We start from the raw sequence: 9,429 nt of genomic DNA, 5'->3' as shown, positions 1-9,429 counted from the left end.
GGTGCTGAGTTTTGGCCCTATGAGAAATCCCATGAGCAGCCACACCTGTGAGGAGCTGCGGGGTCCGCCTCGCAGAGGGGAATTTACCAGGAGAACCAGCTCCCTCCTCTCCTAACAAGAGCGATCAATCACTCGCCAAGGGGAACCGCTCCACCGAGGGAGGACACCTGAGCTTTACAGCGGGCCGGGACTGCAAGCTTGGAAACTCCCTCGTTGGCAGCCTGGACTTGTGAAGCGTTAGGACCTAGGGGAAAGGCTGCTGCCGCCGGTGTAATGGAAAGCCCTGGGCAGGTAAGGAAGCCAGTGCCTCGGGGAGACAAGCGAAGAAGGCAGAGAGCTGCGCCACCAGGATCGCTTTCAGGGGTAGACAGGCGGGGAGCGGCTGAGCCCAGCCCCAGCCGTGATACGGGAGCAGGCGGGGGAAGCCCTGGCAATAAAAGCTTCAGAGCCAGCTGTGTACAGGAGGGTCGGGGAGAGGCTGAAGCTGGGAGGGAACCGCACTGAGCCTGCAGGTAGCTGGGGCAAGGTCCAGGAGCGGGGTGCCGGGGTAGGAGCCAGCTGTGCAGAGGAGGCTGGGGGAGAAATGCTGGGCACTGAGGGCTCGAGCCAGCTGTGCGCAGGGGCAGTGAGGGAGAGACACTAGGCGGCGAGGGCTCGAGCCAGCGGCGTGCCGGGGAGACTGGGGGGGGGGGGGGAGCGGCGTGGGGAGGACAGGTGCAAGCGCCGTCCGCTCTGCAGCATGGCGAGGGAGCCCGGCACCCAGCTGCCAAGTGCCCTGCCCGCCCAGAGGAAGCTCCGCAGCGGTTTTGCCAAGCCCCGGCCCCTGTGAGGAGGGGAGAAGTTGGCGGCGAGTCTCGCACAGTAGTCAGCCCCCAGCCTCTGCCTAGCCCCGCCGGGAGGAGGATGAGGAGCCGCCCTGCCCGGGGGGAGACTGCCGAGGTAAGCAGCCCAGTCCCCGGGACCGCCAGCGGTATCGGCGCGGGGTCAGAACGGGAACCCCAGCAGCTGGCGCCCGGGGGTTTCCCTGCGGGGCAGCCCCTCTCTTTGGGATCTTCGGTGCAGACTCGCCTGACGCGGGGGATCTTGCTGGTCTGTTTGAGCAGGCGCCAGAGTTCTGGGCTCTCCCGCGCTCCGCCTGTCCCAGCCTCGCCGGCCCTTTTAACTCTCAAGGGGATGCGACAACGGGTTAAAGGGTTTTCCTGTTGCACTAATCGTAGCTAAAAAGCGCAGCGGAAGCCCCTAACTGAAACATGACCCCTCTGTAAGGGGCTGGCAGCAGCATGTGCTTGGTTACTTACCCACTCTGAAAACCCGGGCAGAGGTCTTCTGAACATGTGCTCCCTTTCAAACAAACTACTCGGTGTTAGTGAATGAAGTTGCTCTGTCCTTCAAAGGCCTAATAAAGAAACCCACAGGCCCCTGCCAACCTCAACCCCATGTCTTGCATTGTTGCACTCTAACATTAGGGAAAGTTTCCAGGGCCGTATATTGTGACGGTGCCTTCTCTTTGCCAGATGCAGCCAGCCCGCTCTCTTCGGCAAATTGCAGGAGTGAGTTGGCAATGTAGCTACATAACCGATAAAGCACTTATTTTGAAGGAGTGTCAGACAATCCCCACAAGTAAGTGGTGGGCTCTAGAAACAGTTGAGTTGATGTCCCCCCTTAGGTAACCACTAATCTGAAGACTAAAGTTTAGCGTCACAGGTTTCACAAGAACTGCATTATTGTAAACCCACACTGCCACAGCAACCTGCTCTGTAATTCATGCTGTGCCTGGCTATTGCAACAAGTGTTACCTAAGAGTGACTAGGAACAGAGTTAGGAGAAGGTGTTGAAGAAATTCTGATTAGGGCCTTTAACTGTAACCATTTGGTTTGTTGGTATTTAAAAATGTAAATATTAAGAGCTGATTGGGGTGTGAATTGACATATATGTATATAAACCTGATGCACATACAAAATGTAAAATATTAGAGTGCAGATTATCATTCCATGCTGATATAGACAAGGCTCCTGTGCAAGTAAAACAAACTAATGCACTGATCCTGCAAACTGTTGTGTATGCTTAACTTTATGTATGAGACTGTTCATGTGTGTAAAGTTAAAGACATGCATAAGTGTTTGCTAGATCAGGGCATTAGTTTTTATAACTTCACTGAATCTTTGTCACTTTTGCTAATGGGATAAAGAGAGTTCAGTGTAATTTCAGCTGGCAAAGTATCAGTTGTAGATATTAGTAATGGCTAAGGATCTGCTCATGAGAGGGTCTGAGCACCCACAATTTCCATTGACTTGAGTGGGAAGTCAAATTGAGAAAGTGGGACTCTGAAGGGATCCATCTATGTGCAACAGCTTGCAAGATTGGGGCTTTTGTTTTTATTACACCTCAAATCAACATATTCTAAGTTATAATATGCTTTGTCTCTTAACTCTGGTCTATTAAACTCCAAGTATCATTTGTGAATTAGAAGTGGCTTCAAAACATCCTGTTCTAAAGCCAGGCTGTACTTTTGTTAATGCATTCTGTGTGTTTGGGTTACTGGGTGTGTTCAGATACTCTCGTCATTAAAGTAGCACTGTAAGAATAAAGACTGGTTGTAATTAAGCTCATCTTATAACTTTCTTTAAGCATTAGGCATGCTGCCATACTGAAGGCAACACATTTCACTAGTTAAGAATGAAAGGGCAAATATTGTGGCACTGAATCTCCTTTAATTTATACTGGTGTAAATTGGCAGTAACTCCACTGAAGTCAATGGAGTTGTAACAATGAGAGGAGGAGAACTAGGCCCTGGCCTTTCCTCACTAGCAAATCTAGCAACCAATAGTAGAAGTAGTTTGTGTTCAAAGATGTTCATTCCTGCACTCTGGGTTAAACTGACAATAATACTCTTTTAACTTGGACTTTGCTTAATTGAGATGGCACTGTTTATTTCAGTTAATCAGTGGGTCTTGTCTGACCATTAGCAAAACTACTCATTCCCTTCTTTCTTTAGGCTTTTATTTAATTTTGCAACCCAGCTAACTGTATTTAGAGCGAGCAAGCTAGTATATTTCTTCAGATGCCTTAAATCTGGTAAATATCCTCACTCTAATCTTCCTCAGACAAATCCCTAACTCCCCAAACACAGAATTTGGGACCTGTTCCTTTTGAAGTCAAGGGTCAAACTCTCACTGACTTCAAAGAGAGCTTTGTGTTAAATCCTGTTATCCTCCCAGTGAATAATACTACTCGGTTTCCCTGGTAGCCTGATGGTTGCATCAATGGATGATCCCCCTCTTCCTCCAGCCATCTAGATGGTGAGAGAATTGTTAATGATAATGGGGAGGTGTTACAGTTAAAATGTTCTAAATATATTTTACTTGGATAGCAAACACACATCTAAGATTTTAATTGGGACCCTTAGAGAGAACAATCAGCGATTGGGGATACATAATGAACTCTGAATACATTTTATGTAAATATGAGAGGCAGTGGCTTCAAAGTAAGTGTGTGTGTGTGGATTCTGAATAAGAATCTGCTTATGGATTTCCCAGAGGTCCTGATCCTGCAAATAGTTAAGCACATTCTTAACTTTACTCATAGGAGTAGTTCCATTGAACTTCCAAGACTTACTCATGTGAATGTAGCAGCAAAGAGTCCTGTGGCACCTTGTAGACTAACAGGCGTACTGGAGCATAAGCTTTCATGGGTGAATACCCACTTTGTTGTCATGTGAATATAGTTAAACGTGAGCATAAATATATGTAGGACTGGAGCCTAAACTAGGAAGAGAGTTAGATCCTGGGTTTGGTTTGAACCTATCAGTATTGCATAATGTCTCCTAGCACATCAGAACATACAGAATTAGCTAGGTCACATCTCTTCTGCTTAGTATGTGTGTTTGTCTGACAGTCATCTTAGCTAGGTGTTACCTTGTCAGTGCTTTATTATTATTATTACTATTTAAAACCCTAAAACCACCCTCACTATAAATGCTGATGCTTATCTTCTCTCTGGATTGCACCCTTGCTTTTGTTCTGAAATTCTGTACTCTAGTGAAAATTGAAAATATTTGACCAGCTCTAGCGAAGAGTTCATTTTCATGAGCTGTCTGTCCATACACCAAAAATATCTTAAGTGTGTCTTACATAGTCTTGGCGCTCAAGAGATCTGGATTCTATTCAATGCTCTGCTTAGTGTGTTTCTTTGAGCAAGTCACTAAGGGACACATTTTCAAAGTTGAGCCCTCAATCTAGCCTAAGACACCGAAGTGATAAGATCTCTTCTGCCTATGGTATTCTCTCCTGGTTATAGTGTTTGTGAATACTTACAAATGACTCCAGTTCTTCAAGTATCAAAGGCATAGCAGAATACCTGATAGTTCTGTTCTCTCGCTACTCTTCTTCCATCTCACGTAAGAAAGAGGAGAGAGACTTCTGGGTGCAAAAACATCTTGGAATCACAATAAATTTTAGAACATGTTAGATAAAGGAAACCTCTTATACTTAAACTAGATTATAAAGTAACTGTTGATGACTAGGATAAATTCAATATTCTTCTGGGTTAGAATGGATGAAGTCTTTCATGTTGGAACTACTGCCACATTTTCACTAAAAGTCACGTTCTTCTTGCAGAAGTTTCATTCTCGGGGTATGTCAACACTACGGAATAAGGTCGAATTTATAGAAGTCGTTTTTTAGAAATCGGTTTTATATATTCGAGTGTGTGTGTCCCCACAGAAAATGCTCTAAGTGCATTAAGTGTATTAACTCGGCGGAGTGCTTCCACAGTACCGAGGCTAGAGTCGACTTCGAGAGCGTTGCACTGTGGGTAGCTATCCCGCAGTCTCCGCTGCCCATTGGAATTCTGGGTTGAGATCCCAATGCCTGATGGGGCTAAAACATTGTCGCGGGTGGTTCTGGGTACATATTGTCAGGCTCCCCTTTCCTCCCTCCCTCCCTCCGTGAAAGCAAGGGCAGACAATCGTTTCACGCCTTTTTTCCTGAGTTACCTGTGCAGACGCCATACCACGGCAAGCATGGAGCCCGCTCAGGTAACCGTCACCGTATGTCTCCTGGGTGCTGGCAGACGCGGTACGGCATTGCTACACAGTAGCAGCAACCCCTTGCCTTCTGGCAGCAGACGGTGCAATACGACTGGTAGCCGTCATCGTCGTGTCCGACGTGCTCCTGGCCACGTCGGCCGGGAGCACTTGGGCAGACGTGGGCTCAGGGACTAAATTTGGAGTGACTTGACCAGGTCATTCTCTTTAGTCCTGCAGTCAGTCCTATTGAACCGTCTTGTGATGAGCAGGCAGGCGATACAGATTGCTAGCAGTCATACTGTACCATCTTCTGCTGGGCAGGCAAGAGATGAGGATGGCTAGCAGTTGTACTGTACCATCTTCTGCCGAGCAGCCATGAGATGTGGATGGCATGCAGTCCTTCTGCACTGTCTGCTGCCAGCCAAAGATGTAAAAGATAGATGGAGTGGATCAAAACAAGAAATAGACCAGATTTGTTTTGTACTCGTTTGCTTCTCCCCCCCCCCTCCCCTGTCTAGGGGACTCATTCCTCTAGGTCACACTGTAGTCACTCACAGAGAAGGTGCAGCGAGGTAAATCTAGCCATGTATCAATCAGAGGCCAGGCTAACCTTCTTGTTCCAATAACGACAATAACTTAGGTGCACCATTTCTTATTGGAACCCTCCGTGAAATCCTGCCTGAAATACTCCTTGATGTAAAGCCACCTCCTTTGTTGATTTTAGCTCCATGAAGCCAACCCTGTAAGCCATGTCGTCAGTCGCCCCTCCCTCCGTCAGAGCAACGGCAGACAATCGTTCCGCACCTTTTTTTCTGTGCGGACGCCATACCAAGGCAAGCATGGAGGCCGCTCAGCTCACTTTGGCAATTAGGAGCACATTCAACACCACACGCATTATCCAGCAGTATATGGATAATGGCTTCATCGTGTGGACGGGTGCAGGTTTACATCTATTTAACGCTGCTAAATTCGACCTAAAGTCCTAGTGTAGACCAGGGCTTAGAGTCTTCTTTCATTTCCAGCCCCCATCTGAATCCAAATGATCATGCAATCCAACATAATGGCTTCACTCATTTGCATTAACCACCTCCACAACTTATTTTATTATCCTTTCTTGTCCGAATCAGTGAACATATCTCCAGCTCTCAGGAACATTGTTATCAATACAATAATTGCAGTGGTACTTACCTAATGCTGTGTTAGGCACATGGATATAGTACCTCTAACAGCTATTACAGGCCATGGCTGGGGTGTGTGCATTTCAGTACATTTAAAAAAAATAGGTTTTAAGCTTTATCATGGGGCCACTTTATAATGTCCTTTCCTTTATATTTGAGCTAATCTTGCATGTGAAGAATTGGCTGAGATTTATGGATATTATGCTTTTGGCCCTTTTTAAGCTATATTAATCATCTGCTTACTAGGACTTGGATGATGACTGCATTTAAGAACTGCAGGTGCAAGACTAGAATGCTAACTAAAAAAAGAAAGTGATTTGGACATCAGCAAACAGCTGCTCAACTCATTGGAGACTCCTGTTGCTGCAATGTTTTTCTCCAAGGAGCTTTTTAAAAATGTCTTAGTTTAAGATGCTCTTTCACTTTTTTCAATTAATTTTTGTCTTTCCAAAGCACACTGGCCCAGCATCAGGGGAAGGTTGTCTCCTTTCTTGTGATTATTGAGGTGCAGGGAAGGGGTGTGTGGGTCAAAGCAGAGTTGTCATTTGGGGCCATGTCACAGAAACAACTGCCCATTGTGTTCTCCTGCCAAAGTTTACTTCCCCTTTCTCCAAGGGGTGTCTTTAGAGCAGAGGCAATTGTTCCTACAGCTGCAAAGGTTCAAACGCACACCTGCTCAACTTTATTTTTCTTCAGGGAAGTAGCCAGCAGCAATTGCAGTTTTACTTTGTGCCTTACTTCTATGTTGGTGGTCTGTTCCTGGGCTCTGTGCACAGATGTATTGGTTTGGGGTGGGCCAGGGGTGAAAGTAAGTTAGAGGATTTACAGGTATGCCAGAGTCCTGAGAAGGGGGTGTGGCCTTAACCAGAAGAGGCAGGGCCTTAAATCCCTGGGCCCTTTAAATCTTGATTTTAAAGGGCCAGGGCTCCAGCTGCGGTAGTGGCGGCTGGGAGCCTGGGGCCCTTTAAATCATCCCTGAGCTACCAGCTGCAGAGGCGGCTGGGAACCCCGGGGCTCAGCGGCAATTTAAAGGGCTCAGGGCTCCAGCTGCAGCTACTGTAGTGGAGTCCCAGGCCCTTTAAATCACTGAGGAGCCCTGGGGGCTCCCGGCTGCCACCGCTACCCCAGGGCTCTGAGCTCTGGCAGAGCTTTAAAGGGCCTGGGGCTCCGCTGTGGTGGTGGCTGCCTGAGCCGTTTAAATCCCCACCGCAGCCCCACTGCTGCTACCCCAGGGCTTTAAATTGCCGTCTGGGAAAGCTGGTCCCGGTACAGCGCACCAGCTCTTACCGGTATGCCGTACTAGCTTACTTTCACTTCTGGGGTGGGCTGGTGAGGTGTTTTGTCTGCCTTCCTCAGTATCTGAGCTCTCTGCCTGGTGATGCAGTTGCTGAAGCTAGATTACACAAGTGTTCATCCTGCAGAGTGCCTGGAGGGAGACGTGTATGTAGATCTTCTTTAGAAGGGTGGAGACATCTGAACAAGTTACTGTTGGCCAAGCACGGCAGTCGGGAGATGTTGGCTATTCTGCTAGAGGCAAAGCCCCATTCGCAGGCCTCTATGGTAGTTCAGCCATACCTCTATCCCTCCCTCAGCACAGGAGCCAGTGAAATGAGTATTGGAACCACAGTGAGCCATATTTCTGTTATCAACAAACCAGCTTCCTTTGGGGCTTGTCTGCACATGGATGTTACATCAGAGTAACTGTAGTTTGTTTGCTTCACAGTGCCTTGTGTCCAACACAACTCTTCTTTAAAAAAAAAAAAAAAAAATTCTTTGGCGTCTTAGGCTGCAGCAAATAATCCCTCTTGGAATAGGAGTAACTACGTTCGCATTGAGTTTATTCACTTTAAGGTACATGTGGTCCCTTTCCTAACTATTCCACTGCTGTCAGTCTTCCCAATGCTATCCCACGCTGCCCTGCATCACACCTAAATCAGCCTGCCCATGTACCTTCCACTGCTCCAAGGTCGTCTTAATTGGGTGTCATCTCTCTGTTTAAATGTTAGTGTAATGCCACCAGACCCCAGTCATCGGCAGGCAGGATCGAATGGGGGACCTCTGGAGCTTAGTGCATGAGCCTCTACTGAATAAGCTGAGAGCCACCTGGCTGTTAGCTAAGGCTGTAGAGCAGACTCATTTTATTTCTCTCCTTTTTCTCTCTCTCATCTGTCCCATCTTGTGGCACTGAGAACACCACACCGAGGAGGTGTATGGGTTACCTTAGCACTTAGCTAGGTGTGCCCCTTATGGATACCAGATAGTGGTGAGTTCACACATCCACTCATATAGCAGCTGTGCTCCCCCGCCTCTGCTTGCATGTAGACCTTTGCAAAGCTCTTGGAATTAACTGCCAAATTTGGAGAGCTGCATGCTCCGTCCCATCTGGAGAAGTCACCAGAATGCAGACATCTGCCAGCTGCTTTCTGAGCAAATGAAGATGAGGGGATGTTCCTGGAGGTGGGGCCAGTGCTGACTCAAAGCCCAGGAGCACTGGCTCAAGGCAAAGGACCAGAACAGGACCTCTAGTAATGCTCCCACTCCTGCCCATAACATTCATACCTGGACTGCATTTTTTTGAAGGGATACCACTCGCACCACACAAAAATGATGCGATGGAACACTTTCCAGAAAGCAACCAAAATCCACAGAAGGTGCTTTTGACTGCCCTGGGATCCAAGTAGGAGGGGTTTTGGGGGTTTTTTTGGTTTTTTTTTTTTTCTGGGCAGGCAAGAACTGTATGACCCAACAGATTCAGAGGTTACACAGGAACCCCATGCAGTGGAACATAGCTCTACCAGCAGCCAGCCTGAAAATGCTGAAAAGAGGAGCTGTAGCAGTCAATATTATGGGCTGTATTACAAAACAATCTTTTCTGGGTACCAGCTGTCCTCCACCATGTTCGATGGAGCTAGGAGGCTCTCTCCAGCCACTTTGCATTTTAACCCCCACCCCAACTATGCTCAAAATGGCATCTACACCAGAGAATCAACGCTATCAAATCCCACAACCACTGGCCACACTTTTGCCACCTGCAAGCCCCCTTCCTGAGCTGCTTGCTGTTGTGGACCCCCTCTCACCACTCAAGATGTCAGCACTATGGTGATTAAAAATCAAATGCTTTGCATGGCAGATAGTCAGAGAAATGGCAGTAGAAAAAGTAGCTTGACTCAAAGTTCTATAAATGCCCTCAGCTTTTAGTTAACTTGAGATTTTGAGAAATTCCCC

At 47.4% G+C, this 9,429-nt stretch overlaps 1 protein-coding gene across 4 annotated transcripts in view; it reads left to right on the top strand.

Moving 5' to 3' along the window:
• The first annotated feature begins 201 nt into the window (after nt 1–201).
• TC2N (tandem C2 domains, nuclear) overlaps nt 202–9,429 on the top strand; it is a 46,854-nt gene continuing 37,626 nt past the window's right edge. For 2 of the 4 annotated variants that reach the window (XM_073349448.1, XM_073349445.1), the window contains exon 1: nt 318–939. The gene's annotated coding sequence lies outside the window, so the exon portion shown is untranslated. Of the gene's footprint in view, nt 292–317; nt 940–9,429 lie in introns of those variants that run through there. The other 2 variants (XM_073349446.1, XM_073349447.1) reach the window with 2 other exon arrangements.

This window comes from Lepidochelys kempii, chromosome 6, assembly GCF_965140265.1.
Source record: "Lepidochelys kempii isolate rLepKem1 chromosome 6, rLepKem1.hap2, whole genome shotgun sequence".
NCBI lineage: Eukaryota > Metazoa > Chordata > Testudines > Cheloniidae > Lepidochelys > Lepidochelys kempii.
Note: the sequence above shows the minus strand (reverse complement) of the source record. Positions and strands in the feature narration are given on the sequence as shown.